The 27452-nt window shown below is 38.2% G+C and overlaps 1 long non-coding RNA gene across 8 annotated transcripts in view; it reads right to left on the bottom strand.

Moving 5' to 3' along the window:
• The window catches only part of LOC122169106, a 117256-nt gene that overhangs the window by 19683 nt on the left and 70121 nt on the right, over positions 1-27452 (bottom strand). For all 8 annotated transcript variants that reach the window (XR_006171473.1, XR_006171479.1, XR_006171475.1 and 5 more), the window contains one exon: positions 19251-19362. This is a non-coding gene — a long non-coding RNA (uncharacterized LOC122169106). The remainder of the gene's footprint in view (positions 1-19250; positions 19363-27452) is intronic.

Genomic DNA, 27452 nt, shown 5'->3' with positions numbered 1-27452 from the left:
ACTCCTCTCCTCTCCTCTCCTCTCCTCTCCTCTCCTCTCCTCTCCTCTTTCAAGGTTAATCCATGTTTTTTTACAAATTCCTGACGTATGCAACAAGATGTACAGCAAAGAGGAAGAATAAAATATCACGCATATTCAATATAACACGCAAATGAAACCTCATTGTGGCCATTTAATGTAGTGAATTAGCAAATGAAAGATGGCTGGTTTGTTCACAACACTCTGGACCAGCAATCCTACACTCAGAATAGGAATCCAGCAAAGCACAAACCTGAAGTACCAAACCACCACTGGATACCTGTAAGCATCGTGGAGAGTGCCGAGGCTTCAAAATAAACTTATTTCCTTGATCCTAATGAGATATTTCTTTTTAAAGTCTACTTTAGGAATATATGTATTTTAAAACAGAAGAGGAAAATTCTCTGGTTTGGGAGCATAACTAGTCCATTTCAACAGAAAGAAACATGTAGACATGCTAGCAGAACAACACTCAGCTCCTCCTTTTTAGTTCATGGTTTTATTGATGTTATTTTTTACTAATAATGACAGCAGTGCAATGCAAAACGGCAGTAAGCCGTATAACTAACAGATACTGTACACCAAAGCAGTAAAGACAAAATTCGCTGTGCAACACTAGGAGATGTTCACTTCAAGGAGAGAAAGCTTGCTATCCTCGTATTTGATTAAGCAAATGAACACAGCCCACAAGACGGACCAAAGCCTTATTGCTATTTCTTTTCAACCCCTTAAAGTATAGATTGCAAGCATTTTTTTTGGAGGATTTTCCACCAAGAGCAGTATGTTTCAATTTACATTATCTCTCAGCTGGTCTTTAGAAATCAGAAAACCACTGCTCCACTTTCACTTGCATTATTTCCTTCAAGTTGTAGAACAATAGTAGGCAGCAATTTAAGTAAGCCCTAAGTAGGCTATTGCACTTTCACAACTTCTACAGGTTCTTCCACCAGTACTGGTCAGACTATAGTCTTATCTTTTTCCCATATTCAAAGTTCCCTGTGCACGCTATCTGATTTCTGGACTGAAAATATTACACATTCTTAATTAGAAAATGCTGAGATCTGATACAAGCGTACAAAGAATTAGAAGTACTTTTCTGAGTACATCTCTTCAGGGAAATATTTTCTTTCAGAAATATGCTGACATAGCCTATAGCACCTAGATTTCAATAATCTAATAAACCACATAAAATTTCCAGTCACATTTATATTGACAGCATTCCCATAGAAAAACTCTCACTTCAAATAATGAAAAGAAGTTCCTGAACTTACCCAAATAATAGCACTCAAGTAAAACAATCACAATACTTGATCCCGTTCCACAGGAACTAAAGTATCAGTTCACTGAGACATACTATTAAAACCTAATCACAATAGGAAGTACATATCAGTATTATGAATTACAAAGATGCTACTCCTACTATCAAGACCAGACTGGAGTTTACTTCCTCTAAAATTTTTTAGTAATACTTGTAATATTTAGGTAGGATTCTGAACAAAAAGTTGCTTACATTCAAAATGGTCCTTGAACCAAAACCTACTAAAAACAAACCCTACTAAAACGCAGCAGACAATGCTCAAGTAGGATCTCCATGATATGGCACCACTGGTCCCATTTTAGGAAAGTGCTGATCTAGACTGCCAGACTGGCTTTTGCTCTAGTCCAGGCTGGTAATTCTTAAGTTCTTAGGATTTTTAACTGAGGAGACTGTGCTGTCAAGTTGTGGCAAAAAGACAGGCAATAAAAATGCCTACCAAAATGGCTAGGCTGTAATAATTTAGTCAAACGCTGCAATAGAATACAAGCAAGAAGACCATCACTGCAGATGGGGAAGTGCTAGAACTGAAGTCCAGTTAATTCAGATCCTGAAAGTGCCTCTACAATTCCCTGTGGAACACATTCCACAGCAGAAATTGTTAGCCATTGACAGCTCCTAGTTCTAAGATTCATATCTCACTGAAATTTTGCATGGAAAAGGCTTTGGCAATAAAAATAAAGTGCAGAGACATCATCAAGAGCACCTGGTAAAAAGAACTGTGAAACCTGTAATGGCACATGTGTCCTGTTACAGAAATGTGGCCCCATACACTGGAACCATACCACCACCAGGAGGGTGTCCTTGTGACCAACCTGAGTATAGCCAGCAGTATCTTGTGGCTTTGGAGTGACAGCACCAGAGCACCATCCCTTGTGGCATCTCTGGCTTTGCTGGGAGGACCACTAGGCCTTCATTGAGAGCTATGTGAAGCAAACTTACTGCTCCTTTACGCCAAACATGGCAAATGCCTGTCAGAGGTACTGATGTGAATGGTTCTCTATGCATTGGTCATGAAAACCAAGCCAAAAAGAACACAGCTCGTGAGTTTGCTAAGAATTTGCTCCTGTGCTGAATCAGTAAATGCAGTAGTTGTATCTGATACTGCTTTGATGCTTTTTTTTTTTTTTTTTTTTGTCATTAACAAAGAATATGTGTAACTTCTTGAGCGAAACCCTTGTTCTGGAATGTGTTGAACAAATATTTTATAAAAGAGGGAAAGTTCGGCTTAGAGTAATTTTGCTGTCAAGTGATTTCTTAGAACTCAGAGCCAAAACAGGTAACAGCCCTAAGGAAGTGCTGTACTGCTTAAAAGAGCTTAAGAGTCACACTGCACACTTCGCATTGGGGCTTGGGGACAAGGATGGAAGCAGAGTTTTGCCAGTCAAATAAAGATTTCCCACATGTTTGTCAACGCAATTTCCTTCATCAAAACCCGATAAAGGAGCAGTTAAAGAAATGCATACTTAATGAGGCTGCACGCTAATGAGGTTACTTCTATATTACAGAGTTGGGATTAGCCAGTTAATTTTTCAAACTATCTAACTTGGAAAACAGCGTTTGGCAAAGTCTCCTGACATCTGCCACAACTTTATTTAGCCTCCTGCATTCCCTGGAGGTACTGCATATGAGCTTCTCTGCAGTACGCACTAGAGCAACTGCAGACAGAAGGGAATGTAGACAGACATGCAAAGTGTTTAAAATAGGAAACACAGGCTCTGTGCTGGGGGCTAGCATAACAGGTGTATATATATTGGGAGCTTATATTAATGAGGCTTCTGTTACACATGCACAGGGCTGCCGGCAGCCCTTTCAGAAGTAGCTGGGTATTTTGGTAAAAGTCAGACAGAGTAACCTCGTAGTAACCTCCAGTCTGGCTCACAGCCACTAGGGAGGCTTCTGAAGGACTGTCCTTTGGTGGTGCATTGATTAGATTTCTTCCCATAATACATCCAGTGTTTCTGCTCAGCAAACCTTACTGACAATTGAATCAAGAATAAAGAGTGAGGGGGGGAATAAAAGCTGATCTCCACGTGAAAGTGGGCCATAAAATTAACAAGGTTCTCAACATCAAATAATTCTATCTGCTTTCTTGTGGTCAGAAAATCAGTCTGTAAAATAAAAAAGCAAGCACTGAAGGAAGAAAAACAAACTGAAAAAAATCAGAATTCATGCAACGTCAAAGTCAAGTACAAAACACAAGAAATCTAAAAGCTTAACTTCTCCTAGTGACATTTAAATATTTCCTTACCCACATACTGCACATGCATCACTTCTGTATACCAGTTATGCTGTAAAATGTACATCTTCAACAGTCTTTCATGGTGCTGTGGAAATGCTAATATAAACATTTCTTAATTTCTATGTCTTGCAGCATCAACAGTGCACAGAGAAAGCACCTTCGTCAAAACAAACAAAAAGGCCACACATGCTTGAATAAAATGTGGATGATTAACCGGGACATAGCAAGTCTGCAGCAGAGTTCTTTCTCTTCTAAGAATATTGGTTCATATAGACAGTAGGGCATGATATTTCTTCCCACCTAGAACTCTCTAATTAAGCTGCTGGATGCAAGAAGTACACAGTCGTCTGTGCTGACTTACTTCAGTGAAAGCGCTGAGCCTGTCCGGCAGAACACGTTTTGAATTCACAATACTTTAATTACCACTGTAAACAGACTTTCATAGAAACTTTTCAAGTGAATGAGATTGTGAATGCAACGATTCAGCACAAAAGTTTCTCAGACCTGCCGGATTCTTTAATAACATTTTAATCAACGCTTTTTGCAGCATGCTAATCTGACTCCTAAGAGAGCTGATAGTGTCTGTACAAAAGGTTAGGCTGGTAGAAAATCAGGAACCCAGGATTTTTGTTTGTGGCTTACTAGTAATTTTTACTAGAATGATCCCTAATTGTTAAAAAAGAAACTAAGCCCCAAATCATCATCTGTGGAAAGACAATGGTCGTGCTGAACACTGTAAATAAGCTGCCCATTCATTTAAGAAGGGAACACCACTTTCTATCACCAGTGAATCATCTAAGCTGCAAATAACAATTACAATTCTCACCTACTTGGTAATTCATAGAAGAAAAACTATGATCTTTCTAATGTTAACACAATCCAGTACAAAGCATTAAGGTAGGCAGGATGAATAGGACTATTCATGACTTCAACTATCCCCAGTGCATGATGAACGATAAAACAAGAAAACGGCATATTTTACAGTATCTAGAGAAAGACAGGAACATAGTAAATGGGATTGCTTCAATAGGAAATAAAAATACACAAATAATTCATTTATATATTCTCTAATAGCAAATGCTCTCAGAATGATCCAAAAATTGTATGCACAGATAGGAAGACTGGTGTAGCAGACATCCTAATTTCTGAAGTTTTATAGCCATATTGGGATACCAGACTAGATGTAAATTCCATCCATTGAAGCTACAAACATTACCACAACTGGGTCCTGATGAACAGAAACAGAAGAAAAGTGCTTCTTGATACATGGAAAAGAGTTGTCTAGCATCAAGGGGAAACAATGGTAACGACCTACAAATACTGGCATTTGTTTGGGGTTTTCTACCTGAGTTTTTTAAAATTAATGAGTTTCATAAAGTAATGCCAAGAAGAAAATAATCACATAAGTACTACCTAATTAAAAAGACATCACCATAGGAAGCCTAACACAGCTGGTGCTGAATTATTAGCAAGCCTTTTTACTTTTTTTGTTTAAAAAACTGATCTGATCATCTTTGACCCTTTGACATTAACTACGGGAAAGGAATGAAAGCTGACCATTCACCTGGCACTAGCTTACATTCCTAGCCACTGTTGATCTGTAGAGACCTGCTGAGTGTCCAGGCACCATGCAAGTGAATTGCTGGAAAACTCTTGTTAAAACTTGCAACCTATATTCAAGAGGAGAAGATTTTTACTTAACATTAAAAATAATTAATTAATTAATTAATTAATCAATTACAAAAGAAATCCAAGCATGTTTAAGAAAGAGGATCAGATTTTTTCATGGAGCTTTCAGAGCTTCAATTGTGTAGCGAATATATTTTGCACAAACAGGACTTAAAATATTCAAATACAACTTGAGTTTTGAGTGCCATTGCTTTCCCATATTCAACATCTTCTCAAAAAAGGCTCAGAAAAAAATCAGACACTTGAATGACACTCCACTGTGCAAGTCTGTCCTAAACCCCTCAGGCAAACAAAGCATAGAATTGCATGAGGAATAAAAACATTTATTAATAACACACTCTACTAAGAGGCCTACTAGGTCTTTTGTTTATGCCACAGATATTTAGGTCTGAACTAAGAACGTATATGAATTTATCTGACACACAAAAGAGCAGTAACTTTAAAAAGCATAAAGAGCATGTGTAAAAATTAGCTATTATTGCACATTTCTGAAGAAGGCATTCTTGTACAGAGATTGCAGAGTTTTGCAGAGACTCCACAGGGTTTTTCATCCTTTCTGCCCCCTTAACATTCTGGGCAAAAAACTCCAGGCTGTTCTCTTGCTTTGGACAGAATAATAATCAACAGTCCTTCTCAAATTACTTGAAAGCTAATAGATGTCAGCTGAGAGACTCAAAACTAGAATTATTTACCTGTTTAGTTACTGGATGCACTCTTGAGTGCTCTGTACATAATTTCTGTTATTGTAGAATGGGCATATTCTAGCCAGCATTTGTCCTCTGAAATTTCCATGTGCACCAATGTGCCCCAAGTATACTAGAAAGGACACAGCAAGACCCCCTCACCTCTACGTTTCTCAACATGGAATACAGTTTCTGACATTCTGTTAATGAGAAGGAAGTAGTCCATGGGATGTACATGTGGATAACTTACTCCCAAGCACTTTGGGTACTATGCAGACAAAATGCCTGCCTTTCTTCTTTCAGCGCCTGCCTTCAAGCCATACCGGTGGCTTACACACAGTAATTTGATGTACTAGGATTCAACTAAAAATAGATGGCAACGAAGTTCTGCCAAAAGAGGTGTCTGCTCTGGCTCATTCCGCCAGCAAATGGTGTTTGCAAAAACTATGCAAGGAACCTCACATGGCTGCTTTCCAGATGTCAACATAGCAGACACATCTCAAGGAAGCAGAACATGCTTGCTGTCTATTAAAATTAAACATGTAATGGGAAGGGACCTAAGGGAACAAGTCCAGTTCCTTGCTGCCACAAACAAGCACAAAACGTAAGCCCTTGTTATTGCTACTTTAAAAAAAAAAAAAAAAAAAAAGTACAATTTATGCACATTTTTATGTACAATTACCTACATCTGCATGATGCCCATATGATTGGCTTTCTGAAAGAGCCTGGTAGACATAGGAAGCTGTCCTGAGAAGAAAATGGGAAGAAGCAATTTTCAAAACAACTATCCTAAAAGAAAGTAAAGCATCTGTATGCATCTTCAACCCTACAAGCCACAAGAAAGCCCAGCATACACTATATTTTTAGAGGGATCTTCAATCAGGTGTGGCAATTTCTTTGCCCCTCCTCACTTAGTCTATAGCTGTGTTCCTTACATGGCAACTAGTCTTGCTTGAAGTGCTTACTCCATTATATAATTCCAGATTGTTCCAGCAGCTTTGAGATCTTACTGTACAAGTATGGGTGAAGAAGAAAGGAAAAATAATTCTATAGAAGTAGTTTCATATGCTTTTGCACTATTGTATACGCCGTTTTCAGAGGTGTTTGGCACTAAGGGTGCAAGGTATTAAAATGATTGATTGATTGCTTTTTAAAAATAGAAGTACTGTTCTGATACTAGGATTAACTATTATCATTAAGACACGGCAGAATTTTAAACAGCTTTGAATCTGCACCCTACTGTGAATGTAAAGCACCCTTCCCATTCCCCCTTGCCCACATTCTACGCACAAAAAAGAGTTTTTCATAAAGGAAGCAAATGCCACTAACTGCACTGCTTGCTCAGTTAGCACCCCATCCATAGGACCACGACAACAATTCCACAGTATCCCTTCAATTCCTGTAGTACACTTTCAGTTGGCTTTCAGCAAACTTGAAGCCTCCCTTCCTCCCTTTTTTTTTCTGAACAATATTGGTTGCTCTATGGGAGAAGCTTAATTATAGTGATTTAAAAGGTTCTTATTTTTAAACATCCTATATACTGTAGATCAAATCTCTGTCATTGAAGGGGTTGTGAATAATACTCAGAATAAATAGCATAAATTGGTGGCCTAGTGCAATGCGAGCAGGTTCTGATTCAGAGCTGGGTTAGCAACTGCAGCTACAGGGAGATCCTGCCAGCAGCAGTTTATGCCAATAGAAAAGAACAGTTGATGGCATCTACCCAAGGTCAGCTCCTCAAATTCGGGAGCTGGTCTTCTTCCAGACACTGCAAAGTCACTTGTTTAAATGCAGCCAGTCGGCAACAATTAAGCATCTAAATAAAATATGCAGAGTTTGTGCTCCCTTTGAAATGTCCTCCATGCCATGCTGTTTATTTTCTATTTCTCACAGTCTTCATTATCCAACAATCAGGCTACAAAATGGCGGTCAGAGTGAGGCAGACATTTTGTAACTGTCTCATTAAAAGCTAACGGAACAATGGAAATGCACTGAATGAAAAGAAGCAATTTGAGGAGCCGAATGGAGCACATAACATTACAGCTGCTGAGCTTTTAAGCAAATCCTTTATCTAACTTTGCATAAAAGTTGAAACAAAGCCATACTGAGACACAACCTGACCATATTTAACCCCCCATGTGAGTAAAATGTAGCCCGGCATGGCCCTTTTTTGACTTAAGTACAGCTCTTCACCTACTGGAGCAAAGGCTCATCTGTCCCCCTATCTACTATGCACCACATGGAGTCAAGACCACCCACTGATGGTGACTCAGTCACTATAATCCTAACCACATTCTTCCCTTGAAAGTCCAGAAACTAGTGTTTTCTATTACAGCTCCAGGAACTTTACAATGTTCAGCACAGCATTTAAAGCACTTTCACCAAAAGCAGTTAAAAAGTGGGATCTTTCTCCATCTCTGCAGATACCTTTTCACTTCAATGTACAATAAGCTAGGAGCAGCAAAAGCGGGAAAAAAAGTAATACTATGGCTAATAAAAGCAAAAAAAAATCCAAGTTTCAATAGGCACTCAGCATTCCTTTCCAAACTGTATGCCTATTACATTGTTCCTAGAATTATTAACAACTGATGCATCCTAAGAGGCAGATGTGCAGATCTTTAGGAAAAAACTTCAAAGCACATGCTTCTTAAAGAGGAACCTGCCAAATTTTAGGTTTCAAGATTCAGGCATTCTTACACTGTTCCCTCTGCAAAAGAAACAAAAAAAAACCCTAAACCAAACCAAAATAAAAAAGTTCCCACAATAACTTTAAAAATATATAAATTGCTACAATAGTCCTATTTATTTCCATGGAAATGACAACAGATACAAAGAACACATAACACTGACAGAGAAAATTACCAGCTACAAAACTGTTTTTCTACATAGTCACAGATGAGCTGATCTGGACACTGTTCATTTCATGATCTGACAGCTGTGCGTGGATGTCTGGAACATGGCTTGTCTTCCACGTTGCTGTCACCAGCGCTGAAAGGCACCACCCGCTGCCTCACTGCGCTCACATCCACTGTTTGGTCTCCATAAATGTTAAGCAAGCATCAGTGAATATCAATGGATGGCCATTTTTTTTTCTGCATGGAGGAATTCAACAACACAGCTTTGCTTTATATGCACTTCCATGTCAGACATCAGACATCATTTTTCAGACTGCCCCTCTGCTGCCATCTGCCACATGGTAACAAAATTTAATGGGACAGTGGTAGGATTGCTCAACCTCTGCTGCCATATCATCAACACCTGCCTCTGCTGTCGTGGGCCAGTATAATAAAAGATGAGGCATTACTTTCAGAGCAGCCTTCATTAAAAATTGTGTTTTTGTCATCCCCCTATAAATCAAATATGGCTGAGGGGATTTTGCTTACATTTTTTTACTCATATAAAATCAGCTAAGAGACTGGGCTAATGTTATGTTTGAAAACAAAGATACAGTTAAAATAAAACCCAAACCATTCTGGAATTACAAAATTAAAAAACAATCATTAATTTGACTTTGAGGTACTTGTAGTGGATGAAAAAAAGAAAAATCAACCAAACAGGTAAGACTTAATTTCACAGATGTTACCACGGGCATACTGACATCAGAAGAAGCAAGCCTAAAGCAACACATCTCTCTTTCTGCTTTTCTTACCAATGCTTGCACTCCAGCATGACACCATTACTTCGATTCAAAAGACCAAGCGGTAAAATAGGCAAAGAGAGAGGGCAGAGGAACGGGAAGAAGTGGCTGGCTCTCAAGTGCTGAAAGTTTGCTCACCTTGCCTAGGCGCAGGAGGCAGAGGGAACCAGCTGCCTGCATAACTAGCCTTAGAGGCTTACTTCAAAACTTTGTATCTTTGTGGTAAAGGAGAGGAAGCTGGTGTGCCTGGTTGCACAGAAGGAAAAGAAAATGACTCAGCTCCAGTCAGAGGGTCAAACATTCTCAGAAAAGGGTAAAATTTAGCCTACAGTTTACCTACCACAGCAACAGATCAACCATAACACTGTTTCTCTCTGTGCCTTTACTCTAGAGAGATTTCCAGCCTACACACTGAACCTTTGGAGAGATACAGCAAGTGAAAGGAGATTTGTTCGGGCTGGCTGGACCTGCAATGTATGTAACAGGACAGAAGGAGACCTATTACCGCAGCCTGCCCCCTCTGCTCAGCCAGAGCCATTCCGGCTAGGCATATGTGCAATGCTGTTAACATGTGGTGGAGGTCCCACTGCAAATGCTGCTGCAGCCAGTCCAGAGAGAGATGCATCTGAAGAGACCAGCTGCTTGCAGCCTCCTCGGTACGCCAGTGAAGGCTGAATCTTACAGCACAATATAGCCTTCTGTGTTTTATGGGAGATGTTATTTCCCTGAGACATTTACTTTGCAGTGTCCTGTATCTTTGTGGCGGGGCCAGCAATCTGCCGCACTGCTGTGACAACAGGTGGGACAGCTCCTTCAAAACACGAATAGACCTGCCAAAATAGGGATGCCTGCCAAGCTTACTACATACACACTACGTTCAAAGGTTACGAACCATCTCTAAAACCACTGATTCAAAAGCTACATGGGTTACAGTTGCGCTTTGCTTTCATTACAAAATTCTCCAATCATGGAAAGAATTCTGAGTTTTACTACAAACTCTGAAAACAGGCCAAAGTTGAAGAAGACGTTCCCTAAGGGTTGTAATCCTTCAGAGGATCTGAGGTAGAAGAAAAGAAGCTCTGAGTTAATGCAGGGTTTCACACTTTTAGTGTGGGTAACTCGTGGTTTCACAAGTTTTCCTTGCAAAGGCAGGTGAAGTTCAGTGGTTTCTCTGATATTTTACCAAGAGTGTCTGGGTTCATTTGAACTTGAAACTTAAAACAGAATCCAGTAGCTGCAATCTTAAACATGGTAAGACAAAGATTAAGAAAATAAACATCTGCATGAGCTCCTGGGAAATGAATACACTAGGTTTACCTGCTGAGACTCAGGAAACTAGAAGTTTCCACACACTGCTTTCACTTAGGGAAAACATTAGGGAGGTACGATGGAGGCATGCTTGCATGACGTTTTTTACTTATCAAAGTAAGGAACCTGAGAATAGACTACACAGTACTTGTTAACTTTCCTTCTCACTACTTTTCTTGCAAGTGCTCATGTATTTCTGGAAGTTAAGCAGTGCTGTCCCCACAGGAAAATCTGCTGTATTACAGCTTCTCCTCCCCCCCTTCTCCCCCCCCACCCCAAGGCTACCAACACCTACTTTCAACAAACAGGAGAAAATGAAAGAGAAGTTGGTGCTAGCCCTTAAAGTTAGCCCTAAACAGTTAAAAAGGCCAAAGAGTCACACTGAAGCAATATTTCTCTTAAAACAGCACTTTTCACCTGTCTCCTCTATATCTGCAAGCTTTCAGAGCTGATAAAACAAACGACTTGGAGTCACTTCCAGTACCTCCATGAGGTTAATCATAGTAGCTCATGACACTGTGAATCTCTGTGATACTCTGTGACAGCTAGCTGATGCTGAACTTTAAGTAGCCTCAGTCTTGTGGTTGTGCAATAAAAGCCAGAACATAAGCCAGAGAGCCAACAGTGTGGAAGAATACCATTAACATGGTCACCAGTGGTCTACAGCCATAAAACACATCAACTTTGTTTTGCCACATGTTAGAATAGGAAAAATCATATCCTGTAGGGTGTTTGCAATATAAAAATTAATAAAACAACAGGCAAAAATTTGAAGAAGGGTTCAGAAATCATACTGAAAGCAGGTAATGGGTTAAAAAGATAAAGGATCTTAATTATAAAATATTGTATTTCTTTAATACATTTTAAAAAGTACTGTAAATGTTTTTAGCAGTGAAAAACACTAATACTGTTTAAACTTGATTCTACTGTTATATCAGAACAAAAAAGAGAAAACAGAAAGAAAAAAAAAATAACTTTTGTCAGCATTGGTTTTTGGTCTTCTTTTGTGAACTATTTCTTTATCATTTTTGAATACTGGAAATTATATATGCTGATTCTAGAAACACGTCGCCCAGAATGCTCCTTGTTCTCCAGTTATCCTTCAACACAGCAAAGTTGTAAGAAAATCAACTATTTATAACAAAGTTTTTCAATCAGATCTCTTCAGGAGTCACTACTCCATTCTCACTCATGCTATAGTTGCTGCCTATTTAACTGAGTGAGGCTTTGGAGAAGGGCGGGAAAGTATTTTGCAGACAATCATGAAATATAATGTCTGGTCTTTTTCGGATGCTGTTTTGCATCCATATTTGATATATCTGTTTCCTAGTGGAGGAACTTAGTAGTTACACAGATGAGAGAAACGGATACTGTGGTGAGTATACAAGTGCTGTATTTTTTTACTGTGAAGCTGGATAATATTAAGCTGTAAAAAAAATCATCTCTAATAAAATGAACTATAACAAGAAGAAACTCCAGAATACTTTCTTGTTCATGTAAAAAGCAGTGGATTTACCATTACAACCAATGTTTCCCTTTATCACTTTCTCTTCATCATTTATGTAAAACCAGTTGCCGTGACAGCTTAAACAATTGTTTTAATAATGCAGTGTCCCCCCATATTTTAAATACTGCAGGCTCCTGAGAAAAATCTACTCCTCAACTCCAAAGACACAAAATGCAGCAAAAAAGTCAAGTCGACAAAAAAAAAAATAACAACACAAGACATGAGATACCTGTACAGTGAACGCATTTTGCATGGAAGTGGTGTTTCTGGTCCACAACTCCAAACACAAGCTTACTGCTTATTATAAGCTTTACTACACTTCCTACTACTCCCCATGGTGCACCAATCAAAACCAATCAAAATCGTGCCTGTTAACTTTGCTACAACACACATAACTCAATGTACAATGCAGGGGCTGTGATGATATAGTTTTAAATGCTAAGATCTCTGTACAAGGCATCAGCTAAATTCAGGTGTGAGGTAATGATGAAAGGTTCATGAAGTGTTGAGAGAGTTGTTTCTGTACATCTGAGCAAGCAGATGTAGACTTCAAACCAGTCTACACAGATGAGGTAAAGGAGATGTGTCTTTGCAGGAAGAGATTTTTGTAAGATAAGAAACAGTCCTAAAGATTACTCGCAGTTGTAGAGACAAGAAAGAATATAGGTCAGTGAAGAAAAAAAAAACAACTGGTGGGAAATTATGAGAAGGAAATTGTGAACACCTCGGTTCATTGGAGTGAAATGCTAACTGTATAAATTCTGTACGCATGTTCTTCAGATATGGACTTCTGTGTGCTTTGTGCTGGCCTGGAGAGACTGCTTCGTATTCTACAAGGTTACACAGCTCACTAACAGTTAATAGAGAACGTATAAAAGAGAACAACTACACATTGTCAAGGGAGATGAAATTAAATATCCCAGCAGACATTCCTGTTCATATGACATTCTGGCCAACAGGCTTCTTCGTACACTGAAGTGATAACAACACAGTTTTCTTATTAATGTTAGTTCAGTGGGAATTCAACTGAATAAATATTTCAAATTAGCAATTTCTTTCAGAAATTTTGGGATGGCAGCATAACATCTGTATCTGTCTCTCTGTAAAGCAACAACAGATAGCTTAAACTTCAACTTTGCCTCCCTGCAACATTAGGCATAGCATTACTAATGCAGAGCTAGGTTATCATTCTCCTTCTAACCTTAATGAGTTTTAAGTTATCTGAGTGGGGTTCAAACTAACAAGAATGGGTAGCAGCAGCAGCATAGCCACTGCATGGTGCGTGCAAAGGGACTGTACTATCTGCCTTAGGTACTGATCCCTCACACTGCTAACATGCAGACAGCTTCTGGGACCCAGACTGGCTAGCTAGACTTTGGTTTGGTTAAGTTTTGCTAAGACATTTTTGGCACAGACTTCAACCTAGTTCTTACTTGTGCGACAGTGAATCCACTGAAAAACTGTGCTTGGACTACCAGAATGATTTGATTAGTGGCACAGCATGACTGGATTAGCAGCTGATACACTGTGTTAACTCAAGTTTCAAGTCTCTCGCCACTTCTCTATTGCATTACCCATTTAAATGTCAGTAGCACTTGTTCTTCAAATCAGGCTCCTGAAACCAATGGACTGGCTGACTCAAGTGAAAAGCACTACTCAACAAAATTAGAGGGCTTTGTGGGTGACTGAAGTTGAGTTACCAGTAACAGCCAAGTTGGGTCTCCAGTTAACTATCTCTTCAGTGCAGACAGATCCTTATTGTACAGCTGCAGATTCAGAGTACATAAGATTTTTAATATTCCTTTTTTTCCCCCCATAAAGTACTTATTTTCTTAACTACACTGATGAATGTGTAATTAACACCATGTTTCTAAGTTTACAGAGCAGACTGGGTTTTAAAGATATTTTGAAGCCTACACACTGCATAATCTATTCCATATACAATTTTAACTTTTCAAAGGTTCCTTCTGATACGTCACACGTTTCTGAGTAGGAATCACGTACAAATTACTTGGGTTAGAATTGCTACTCTCATGAGTTTTATGTTCAAATTTTCAGTTTCTTATTTCTTTGCAATAGTGAAAGAGTTAATGTCACATCTAAATGGGAGTTTGCCCTTAATAAGAAAGCATTAAAGCAAGCCAAGAATAATAATCTAAATGAAGGCCATTCTTTTGCCTTTTGTCAATATTTTCATAGCGACAAACAGATCAAACACATGATATTTTTTAAGGCTTGTATTTTTTCCCTCTTTGTAAATCATAAATGTTTTGGTATATTTAATTTCAAAATGAGCTCCCTGGAGATTAGGCTAACATGATGGATTAAAAAACCTTCAGAAACTATTACATTTTAGATGGAAAAATACACAAAATGTTCGTTTGCTGCTTCCCCCAGCTCATTTGCTGGCTGTTTCTCTTTCTCCTACACCTAAAAGAACCAAGCTGTCTGCATTAATCAGAAAAGTTTCATAGTCTTGCTCTCAGACTTCAAAATGCTTTAGCACTTTTTTCTAATTAAATTAAAGATTTAAGACTATATTCAGAGGAAAGTACTCAAGAGCCCAAATATTTTCTGTGCTACACTGATTTGGCATATTCATGTGGGAAGAGGTAGAAAACTCACTCCTGCACTACGAATTCAGGCCTTGAAAAGCACAGGGAATGCTCGCATCTTGTGACAGTCTGCACAAGTACTACTTGAAATGTTTTTGAAGATCCAAGAGCTTGTTACTCATAAATTTTCACTGGTTTTAAACAGCAGCCTTTCTTAACAAAGATAGAAGACACTTCTCACTGAGCTGCATTCGTAAGACTTGACTAACTTATCCATGCAAAAGCATAAGGACAACAGCTCACTGTCCAGGCATGGAAAATATTCATCTTGCTTGTCAGAGGGGATTTATTTGGTGGACTTCAAAGTCCTTTCTCCTGTCCTTCTGTCCTTATCATTGCACACCACTGGATGGCTCCTGAATGATCAGTATAGCTCTTAACAAAAGGGAGCTGGGAAAGGCTTTTTCCCCCACGAGGTAAGTTCCTTCCCTGGAAAAGGCTTTTGTATAAACTGTGAACTCCGGTCCAATTGCAGATGGAAGTGAAGGAAATGGTGGCAATGAGACAGCCCAGAAGTCTGCCTGGACAGAGTGACTACCAAAGCCTCAATCCAGACAGGGAACCTGGGTGGGACCACCTCCTCTTTCATGCAACAGAGAACAATTTTAAAAATAGAAGCAAAAGTGATAGGACAAGCTTCTTTTTGAAGAGTCATCCAGCTGGCCTTGAGCAGCAGTGATGCTTACTAGCATGAGACAAGCTCATACAGAAGAGGCCTTGTGATCAATGAGGAGGCCTTGTGATCACCCCCTTCCTGTGTGATGTGAGCACACCCAGCACCGAGTCAAAGTCAAAGTGTGTCCTCTGGAAACTGCTGCAGTGGTAAGGACAGAGACAAACCACTGGCAAATGGCACCCAAGGTTTTAATGGATTTCTCAGAGAAACAAAAGTCTCAGAGAAACAAAAGCTTCAAAAGTTTATGAATTTCAGCTTTAGCAAGGACACAGTTTTGAGTACTTACCATAAATGTAAAACAATTGAAGTGTTTTGTTGTTTTGGTTTTTTTTGCTGTGTTTATTTTGGAACTGGCTATTTTTAAGGTCACAGTCCCTGCTAAGGGAGGAAACTGTATCTCTAGGGTATTGGGAATTAAACAGAGGAAAGAAAAAGGCACAGAGAAAGTAGCTGCCTTTACACAGAGAGCTCAAATGTTTTGTTTCCTTCCTTGTTCGGTCTGTAGTAAAACAAAAAAAAGAACTTTACAGTAAACACTGAATCATGCATTTAAAAAAAAAAATTCTGATTTTGACAAGATTTCTTTTTTAACTTTTTCCCTCCTGGAATCCCTTCTGATAAACTGCAGCATAAAGGGACGCTATCACTTCTCGACTAATTTCTATCACTTCAAAGGTTAGGCTCACCACTCTCCACTGTGGTGACTTCTGTAATGGGTCAAGCCAATTATCTCATGTAGTGTCCTACTTCGGAGATATGAATAAGGAGGTAAAGAAGGTAGCAAATGTTTCCACAGTCTTGGAAAAGCCAGTCGAGACAGAAATCAGCTACTGCAGAGGGCATGAATTGCACTGACACCACGCTTCTGTGCCAGGAATCAAAGGAAACTGCTGCTGAAGGGATGGTGCAAGAGAGGAAGGGACTGAGCAAAGAGAGACACTGTGAAGACAACCAAGCTAACTACATGGTAGTTAAGTGCAGAACTTTACACCTATCAGCTCTGCCCGTGCTTTAGGAGGTCACAACAGATGTTACCACAACAAAGCTACACTGCATACTTGACAAAAAGAATTCTAGTGTTAGGAGTTAAACTCTGGAGTGTTAGGTGTTAAGTAATGCAAAGCAGGATCAATGCCAGCAGTGATATGAAAATAAGCTTCATAACTTAATTGCTCATTTGCAAAATACCAATGTTATTTATTTAAGCTACTATGACCTTTTTTCTGATGCACTAGTAATGTAATGTTCATGTGTGGCTGTCAGAAGAGCATCATGATAGAATACTAATACCTTAGATCAGGAGTTGCCCAATTTATTTTGCTGCAGTGGTACCCTTACAGAAATAGAGCTACAGCTCTACCACTGTGCTACAGAGTAGTACTCACTGTGCTACTACAGCTGTGCCTCACTGAGACAGGGATTACAGATGTTTCCAATTCTAACCCAGGCTCTGTATTTGCATTGGATGCACTTCTCAAATGTCTTTTTCTCACGTGTGAACCACAAGAAATACATCAATATTTTGGAAATCCCTCTTCTTAGCTAGCCTCTGTTCTTCAGCTTGCATCCCAGATTATGGTATGTCAGGTACACTCTCCCAACTGCCAAGCAGCATCATTTTAAGGTTCATAAGATGCTTTCCATGGCTCTACTTAGACAGATAAAGCAGGTACAGGCAAGGAACTCCATGTGCACAGCAATTCACAGGATACAAAATGTCCACTAGAGTGAGGTAGGGAACATTGTGACTAAAACAAAATCAGAAGGCTAGCAATTGTAGGAAGAAACTCTCATGCCTTAACAATGGTACAATGCTAGACATAATCTGTTCTTTACTGCTTTTACAAAGAAGTCAGTAATAAGACGCAATCATTAATCATAAGTCTCTACTTGCTATTTTGGCCCAGTGTGGGTAAAGAACACCAATGAAGTGTAGCAGTTATCAAAACAGGAGATGATGAGAAATTCTGGAAAAGGGTGAGGTGAGTAGATACGTGCGTAAGAGTTCTGCACAGAGGAAAAGTAAGGAAGAATTTATCCAAATGTTTCTTAAATAGAGCTATTTTGCTTAAAGACCTGGGCTCTCTAACTCACACTCAAGCATCTTCTACCTACCTATACTCAATTTATCTTTAGGTGATATCTACATGTTCATATACAAAATACATACTTGCACCCGACCTTCCAGGGACATAAAAGTGGCATAGTTTTTTCTCTTAATCACCCGTACATATTATGTAATATACTTTAATGTAAGTATGTAAAAATACAGATCAGAACTAGTGTAAAGGGAAAAAAGTTTGACCTCTCCATCCCTTTTAAACACATTAGAAGGCTTTAATATAGTCAAGCTACACTGTTAGCTGTATTAACACAATCAAACCTTCCCTGAGGTGTAAAGGAACTGTGCATGCCAGAATGAGAGACTAGTACACTTAAGAACTAATAGCATTAAAAACCATATGGTTACCACATTAAAAATTAAGCCTTTAAGAGTTCAGGAAGGAGATCAAAAGCCTGTAAAGCATATTTAGATAGTGAATACATAACTATTAGATTTCTGTTGTAGAACCAGCTTTATTTAAAATTTGCTGTATAGCAGCCAATACAAAGTTCTGAATGCAATGAGAAACTCCTAAAGCAGATGAAGTTATTCAGAAGAGTTTGACTATAAGACTATTCTTCCTGACATGCAGAGGAATGTAGGCTTACCAAAAAAGATGTAACAGAAACATCAAATAATTAATTCTGAAAGAATGTGGAAAGATACAAAGAGCATTGTGTGTCATTTGACCAAAACCAGAACACAATGCTGAAGTGCTGTGAAGTTTTCTAGAAGTTTAGGATGTGGCAGGATGTTCTAATTAAGTATAACTGTACTGAGCATAACGCGTTTAGCTTTGGGCCACTCGCTACAAGACGTTGAAGCCCTGGTGTATGACCAGAGAAGGACAACAAAGCTGGCGGGGTCTGGAGCAGAAGCCTTACGAGAAGCACCTCAGGGAACTGGGATTGCTCAGTCTGGAGAAGAGGAGGCTCAGGGAAGACCTTATTACTCTCTACAACTACCTGAAAGATTGTAGTAAAGTGGGAGTTGGCCTCTTCTCCCATGTGACTAGTGATAGGACAAGAGGTAACAGCTGTAAGCTGTGTCTGAGGAGGTTCAGGTTGGATATTAGGAACAATTTCTCAAAAAGTGGTGAGGTATTGGAACAGGCTGCCCAGGGAGGTAGGAGTCACCATCCCTGGAGGTTTTCAAGGAAAGGGCAGATGTCGCATTGAGTGACATGGTTTATGGTGACGGGTTGACAGTTGGACCGCATGATGCTAGTGGTGACTTCAACCTTAATGATTCTATGATTCTACACTATCTTTCAGGAATGTGCTGGTTTTTATTCTTCAGTTTTCTGGCAGCATGAACACTGCACAAAATGTAAATGGCTTGTGTTTTTAGCAATGTTTCTTAAAAGTATACTTTAACTATGAAGGAGCAGAAAAAAGATCTGCTCATGTGAAGGACCATGCTCTCAACTCTTAGTGGACTTCAGAGACTGACTTACCAAAATGATTCTGTTTGGAGTCATGGTACTTCTCAGTCTCTCTTATTAGCTCTGAATCATATCTGGAAAGACTACCAATAGGCAGATTCTGGTTTGCATCTTATCAGTGAACCTAAAAGAAAGAAAATAATTTTGTTCACAATCACTTTTATTCTCCATGTCTCCAGAAACCTAAGAAATGTAAAACTTAAGTAGTGATATATTTGAAAATTCCACTGAGCTGTTAAAGATAACATCCCAACTCATAATTGATTTCATACAAGATGGAAGGCAATTTTAAGATAAGGTCTAATCTACAAGAGCTTTTTAACCATAACATTTAGAGCTCAGGTTATATTCAGGCATAAGTCAGAATCTCACTTATTTTTCTCCTGTAAGATGTTTTTCCAGTGATATGCTGATTAAAAAAAAAAAATATATATATATATATATATAAATATTCATTACTTAAAAACCTGGAAAAACGTCAATTCCTGAATTCTAGACTCTCACTATAACTATTTCAAACACTCTCCCTTGTGGAAGAAGGTACTCAAGAACAGCATAGCTCATGCATTTTACACTAACAAGAGGACTGTAAGAAAAGCAAAAATCTGTAGTTTTTTGTGTGATTCGGGTGAGCACGCAACACAACAGGCTAAGGCATCAAAATACTTATGCTATACAGTCTTGACACATTAATTGTCCAGTCCACTATTTAATAAAATCTGTATGAGTGAAGAATCTGAGTGAAGAATCTGTATGTGTTGATAACCAAATCATGAATCCTCTTCTCTCCAAAACACATTAGACTTCATATAAAGAATAAAATATTCTGATGATCTCTGCAACAAGGATGCAATTTAAACATTCTGGCTTTCATAAACTGTTTTCTTACTGCTAGAAGATTCAGGCACAAGTATCTGAAGTAAAGAAATTCTGTTGCATTCCATGCAGTAAATCAGCTGGTGGGAAAAAATCACCTACCTTCTACACTATGTCTTGTTAACTAAGAATAATCCCAAACTCCCTTTCAGAACTGTTCAGAGGTTGTATCATAACTGCCCAGCACATTTAATAATACATCACTGAGTTGCAAAATCCAATTGTAGAGACAAAAATGTTTGCTATTTATGTAATTACTTCAAACATCCAAGCAAAAATAAACCTGCCCCTATTAGAAAGTTGTTGTGAAGGTAATTTCAGTTTCAGGAAACTGGAACTACACTTGATAAGAAAGGAGACACTACAATAGTGGTGTTTTCCATCATCTTCAGGTCTGTAAAGGTGCTGGGAAAAACAAACAAAAAATCTTGCTTCAAGGAATAACCCAGTGCCAATATCTACAATGAAAAAAATCTAACAATTTACGAATTAATTTATGTTCAAATATGGTATCCTCCTTTTTCTGAACTCTCACTTTATACATCTTCAGAATGTTATACAGAAATGCATTTTCTCATTCTTCCTTTGTGAGAGCTGTTAAAAAAAAAAAAAAAAACAAGGCTGCTGGCAGAAGTGGAATGGAAACCAACAGTGAAAAAGATGTAAATGTCATTGATAAAACATCTTCTAATTAAGAAGCAAAGCACACCCATGATGGAATCTGATTTGGTTTTTATTATTTTTAAAACTTCACAACTTTCAAATTTCAAATAATAACATGATTACTCTTCTGCTAGGGAAACACAGCTTTTTAACATATCATCAGTGAGGTTGCTGTGTTATTCATATATTCTATATTCTTTCAATCTTTCCTTAAGGTCTTTCCTTACGGACATTAAAGGTACGGCTCATTAAAAAAAATCAGGTGGGACTCGCTGTCTTAAAGGAAAAAGTTTAAATTACACTACACCAGCAAAATGCAACCACTCATATTTCTTTTTCTCGTGTTTCTGTGCTCCTAAGGACATAAATAGTATTAATAAAATACCCTAAGTAGCAGCTCCTGTTGTTATTCACCAAAATACCTAAAAAAGAAATTTGATGCAGCCCACAATAGCTTCAAGTAATTCACAATTAGCCTCACCTTGTCTTTCAAGTCAAAGGAAGTGTATCAGGATCCTGAGTTCTAAGACGCAATTTATTACACGTTTTACTAAGTACTTTCTGTTGCAAGTACTGAATTGGCAAAACATTTTTTATTTCTCAAAGCAGTGCACTGAGAACACACACATGAAATTAAAAAAACGTTATTCACACAATGAAGATATGTGTGAATTCAACAACGTCTCTCCCCATTCAGACACACATCTGTATATTCCTTGGCTGGACTCTGGCAGTTGTTAAGGAACAGTTCTCTCTGCAGGGTGCTTTGCTATGATTTGATTTTTAAGGCAGAAGTGGTATTTAGTCTTGCTAATTACATTTTCCAGAAAGTGCTTCTGACACATTCTTTCCCTCCTCAAAATCATTTTTATGATTATCAGTACAAACTGAGCTCCTGAGAACGGACTATTTTCTAAAACATACATCAGGTTGAACAGGCCAAAATGGAATCCATTTTCTTTTCTTCATATATTTTTTTTCCTATGATGGACAAAAAATTCTGTAAATCCATATTCCAGACATTGCTCAATTATCTTTTATGAATAGTATTTTTGAAAGATAACGTAGAGTAAAATAAACAACAACTTTCTAAATTATAAATAACAAATTAGAAAAAGATAATCAATACTTGGCTTCCACCATCAAGCCCATCAACTCAAACTGCTTTGTTTCTATAAACAAAGAAGTTTTATTCCACCAGTAATGAGAATTCGGTGTGAGCCTAATCCTTCATACAGAGAATGTCCTGCCTTTTAACCCAACACTCAAAGCCAGCTGTGCCCTGGTTACCTCCTTCACATGCCATGGGTCCTACAGCCTCTTAATTACAACTCCTTGCTTTCCCTAGAAATGATGGTGACAGTGCTCACACTGTATTTTGTGTGCCTACAAACAACAAGTGCTCATTTCACATATTAAAGGTTTACTTCAGTTGTAAACACAACCTACGCATTGTAATACTGTTGGGATTTCCCTTTGCTTCACTCTATCAGGAGCTTTACTATATCACTACACATGACAACCAATGTAAACTCATCTGTGCACATACACATCCATAAAATATGTGTTTTACATGTTTACCCTCTGAAATACAAATTAAGGAAATGTTGTTGCTGACAGCCTGCTCTTTTGTCTGTGCATTACTAACAGGAGAACAACAACGCACAGTGGATTTCAATCAGAAATTAAAAAGAGAAATATTCTGTATATTTCGCTTTCTTCATATGCACAACTAAATCAGGTGTGTCTTCCCGTACTCATGCAGATAGATACTGCTTTCATACAGTTATAAATAATCACCAGAAGAAATTAGCAGGGAGAAAACACATAAAAAGCCTTACTACTCTTGTTTATTTATGCACTGTATTTCAAAGTACTTTTTCCTCTCGTAAGTCAACTAGTTAGGCACTGTTTGAAAGAAACAGCAACAGGAAAAGAAAGCAAGGCTTGGAATTATTTTCTCAAAGAAACTAAAAGAAAACTAAAACAGAGAACAATATTCAGTGTTGTATTAGAAATGATATACCAGATTCTACCAGCTGGAGGAAAAATGGCAAGCTAAGCAAATCCCTTTACGTCTCCCATTTTGTTAATTCTTCACAGGCATACCTACCTACACAAGACTTAAGCTGAAATCCCGTTTAATCTCTCCCTAGACCATCCAGGAGACATCCTATTTAAATATGTTCTCATTTTCTTCACGTCGTGTTATGTGTTTCTTCCCTGGGAGTGCAGTGTATTGGCCTGAGAGGGTAATGCAGGTAACATTTAATATGTAACTGTACAGTAATAGTAGCATTTATCAACTCTGAGTTCCACTGGCACTATTAATTCTCACAGAATATACCCATGTAACTGAGGCCATATATTCTGGAACTCTGAAAGCACTGCAAACCATTTGTAACACCAAACAGAAAGGGAGTGAATTCAAGAGCAGGCATCTGCACAAAGACCAGCGACTAAAATGAGTCTGTGTCCTGGTTGCAAGAGCTGCCGTTAGCATTTTCTCTCACCTTCCTGATAATACAGCATTTCACAATCACAAAGGAACAAGAAAAAAAAAAATGAACTATCTATAAAACACTCTGGAGTTTCCCTTTCAGTAGCATCTAATACTTCTGTTGTAATTTTTACACTGAACATTCATTAATTCAACAGCAAAACAACAAAATAATCATGGAGTATAAAGGAAAAAAAATTTTGTTTTGATTTTGTTTGTACAATCAGTGTAAAACTAATCCTCTGGGCATACACACTAGGCACTAACATATTCATCTAGCTCCAAGGATCTAGATTACATATGTAAACTTAATGATGTATCAACTAATACGTTTCACTAAATGCAGGTATAACCACAAAAAAACCCAGAAACTCTCTATAAAAATAGAGAGAATTCAGTTTACAAAAAGATCACCCTCTGCTTTTTACTAGTTAGTGGTACATGCTGCTTTAGCCTGAAATATTATTATATTTTTCAGAACATTACACTGAGTTCAGTGGCTGCTTTATCATATGCATTCTAGCTCATTCCAGCACGTGTCACTGGAATAGCATGATACAAATCAAACTTGCATTCTCACCTGTACTTAAATTCTCCTAAACTATACTGCTGTCTTGAAAAAGTACAATGCGTGGGATAAATTCAACAAACTCTGCACTGTTCACCACTAACAGCACACAGGAATAACCTGAAAAGTTTAGATGTATGAAAAAATTCACACATTTGAATGGGTCCTCCACATCTCAGTGAGGTTTACCCCGACCAGTCACCAAAAAGATACCAAATCCTAGTCAACAGAAAAATCTATGTGTCTTTGCAACAAATGCATCTGTTGCCCAAACCCATTTTCCAGTTCCACTGCCCAGACGGATGAGCTGTGCTTGCCTACCTGTTGGTCTATATGTCAGCCTCTTGGCCTCTGTTCTTCTTGAAGGCCACAGACACCAACACTCTGCCTAAAGCATGGCTGGTGGGAGATCTGCTGTCCTCAATTCATGATTAGTGGCCCAAGTAGGATGCATACAGAAATGAGCTATGGCAGGTGGCTCAGAGAACAACTTCACACACACCACACAGAAATCCGGCCTTTCTAGAGACCTGGGAAGATCTCAGCATCCATTCCTTCTGTGGAAGGAGGCAACAAACTGAGGAATTTACAAAACTACTCCTTTAAACAAAAGCTGATCAACTGGCATGCGCCAGGCTTGGTGGCCTCATAGTCTCAGGTTGAAAAGCTTACCTGAGCCCTGGCAAACAAAAAGACATAAGAAAGCATTTCTGTAGTTAAATGCATGTTTTCTTCTGATTGTAACATGCTAGCTCCTGAATACCATAGCATAGACGGAGCACCTGAAAACAGTTCTGCTATGTGCATTTTACACATTTTTATTTTAGTTATCTGAGGAGAAAAAAGTTTAAGTTTTAGAAGTTAAAATTCATTAGACTTATAAGCTCATTTATCTACGCAGAAAAGGATCAGCAATTGGAAAATAAGCAAAAAATATTTTCAATCATCAAAGTGACAGAGACTGATAAAAAGGAGGGAAGAGAATATTTGTATTTTGTTTTAATATGCCATTTTAATATAATAGCTCCTTCGATATTTGGCAGTTCACTTAAATGTTTTAACATTCTAAACTGTATCTTCTCTGAACTGTATCATGCTAACATTTATTCCCTCAACCGTTTTCACTGAAACAGAAACCTAGTAAACAGACACTCAATTTCAGTAACTTAAAGTAAATATGGAGCTGTACCTTTGCCTTCAACCTCTGTCCATCTCCGCTGTGCCCAGGACTATTTTCATTTGCCAGTGATTCCTTAAGCTATAAATGCACAGTAAGAGACACAATTGGCTGCATGACTGAAATGGCTCTCCGGAAGGAGGATGCAAAATCTGAACTGTCACCTCCAACTTTGTTTCTCAGTGACACCAAGGCAGAGTTCCACAAATAGCTGGGGAGTTATATTAAGAGGCTGTGTGATGTCCTGCCAGGGTCTTTACTAGGCCTGCAGAGCACTAAGGTTATACACTATTTATTTATAGAGGAGGATGATACTGTACAAACCATATGCGGTTTTAGTAAGCTTCAACTTCTAACCTAAACACTGCTGTCATTTTGTGGAATAACGATTGTACACTACATTTTCAGAAATGGTATTAGAGTACACCTGTGACTGTGTCCTCTTCAGCTAATGTATGGTCTTGATTCAAGAAAAATCATCAGACGTACTTAAATCTCTCTTATTTTGGATACAGCTTACTTTGTGCTATGGTTTAAACCAAATTTTCAGGAGATTTCTGTCTCTTTTATACAGTTAGACTGAGCAGTGCTGACGTGAGGATTACCTCTTATTATGTGCTTGTACAGCTTAGCACAACCATATTGCTTTTCTCCAGACATACGACTTTCTCCTTTGCATCTGCACAATACACTGAATAAAAGTATAACCTCCATAAATGTACACTTGTCAGTGGTAACAAATGTGACTTTATCAGAGTTGGTAAGGTTATTTCTCACCCCAGTCATGCCATTCAGTAACTGTGGTCTTTTGGTCAGATCACTTCTGCCTTGCCTCTGTTCTGCTGGGTCAGAGTAGGAGTGTGCTGACATTTGCTAGACAGCTGTTGTGTGGTTTAATTATCTCCACAAAGAAAACAGAATTACTGCATACTATTGTTCAGTGTCTGTCAGTAATCTCAGCAAATCAATCAGTATTTTGAGTACATAAAATACAGGCTATTCTCTGAAAACTGAACACCTTTTCCCCCTTTTTAGCTAAAGAAGGGTCTAAAGCGACTTTAAGTCATGCTGTGAGCCCTGTCTTCACATCCAATCAGGCTGACAAACACATCTTGTGCCCCTCTCTCCAGATGCTGTTTTTAACTCTACCAATTTGCAAACTTCACAAAGCCTTTAGTAAGGCATTATAAGAAAAGCTGAATATCAGTCCCAAGTGTAAGAAAAACACTCCATTTTAACCTGCCTGAAAAGCAGCATACAGCCTCAAGAAAGGAAATGGTTAGAATTACATAGGTATTCTGGATTAAGAGACCTCTGTTGTATCTGTACAGATCTTGAGTACACGTGAGACAAAGTGCTCACCAGCAGATGTATAACATCACAGGTTTTACAAGTTTGTATTCGAGATTTTTTGCTTAAGTTGCATTTATTTTGATAATAAAGAACATTCTGCCAATTCAACTTTGAAATAAACTGAACTCCTACAGTATTCGAAAAAAAAATACAGCTATTAGTTACCTTCCTTATTACACAAATCTGGCAATTTCTGGCCAATATCACAGTCATGCTTTTTGTGGTATCTTTTTACATCTTGATGGGGTTTTTTTGTTGTTGTTGTTGTTTTTTTGTTTGTTTGTTTTTAATGATTTTCATCTTTCAGTGCCAGCAGCATACTGTTTATGGCATGTTCTTACACCTTCTCTCTTATTTCTTTTTTCCTTTTCATCTTTATGATGACATTTTATTCCTTTTGAGGTGCTCCTTTTCCCTTTACTGCCCGTCTCCTTAAAAAATACTAACAAAAAAAACAAACAAACCCAGAAACCTGTATTGTTTAAAATACAGGATTAATACTGAGCATACCTATTCACTTCCTGCACTGAAATAGTTTTTGTGTTACTTAAGGAAATCTGCAAGCAGATTTTTCAGTGCTAGAAGTCCAATGCTGACATCAGATCATAAAGAGGGCACCCACCAATTCAGTTCTAATATAGTATTTTAAAATTTTTGACACTCTGATCCTTATCTTTCAGTGCCTCAGTGTGTCATGTGAAAATACATATAAAAAAGTATTCTCCCAACCTTTATGATTGCATAAAAGGAATTTAGGATGTATATGATCAAATACTGAACTACACATAGTTTGAGTGTCAACCCAGAACTCTACTATGTCTCATTTAAGATCACCACTGTTATAAAACATAATGTCACATATTTTATTTAGTTTAATAATTTGCCAAAAAGAAGATTCAACATTTAAGTTAAGTTTCAGTGGACTAAGACTTTCAAAGTCTGTTTGCATTAAAAAACCTCAGAATGAAAGCTGGTAAAGAGGAACTCCCACAGGCAACCGAACATAATAGTCTTTCAATGTCACACTTTTCTAAGTACGTCTGGCCGGTCGTTTGGTTTTGCATAAGAAATCTTAGC

The sequence above is a fragment of the Centrocercus urophasianus genome, unplaced genomic scaffold, assembly GCF_019232065.1.
Source record: "Centrocercus urophasianus isolate 14NV4802_14NV808 unplaced genomic scaffold, USGS_Curo_1.0 seq_5, whole genome shotgun sequence".
Taxonomy (NCBI): Eukaryota; Metazoa; Chordata; class Aves; order Galliformes; family Phasianidae; genus Centrocercus; species Centrocercus urophasianus.
This window is presented reverse-complemented; position numbering and strand designations above follow the sequence as displayed.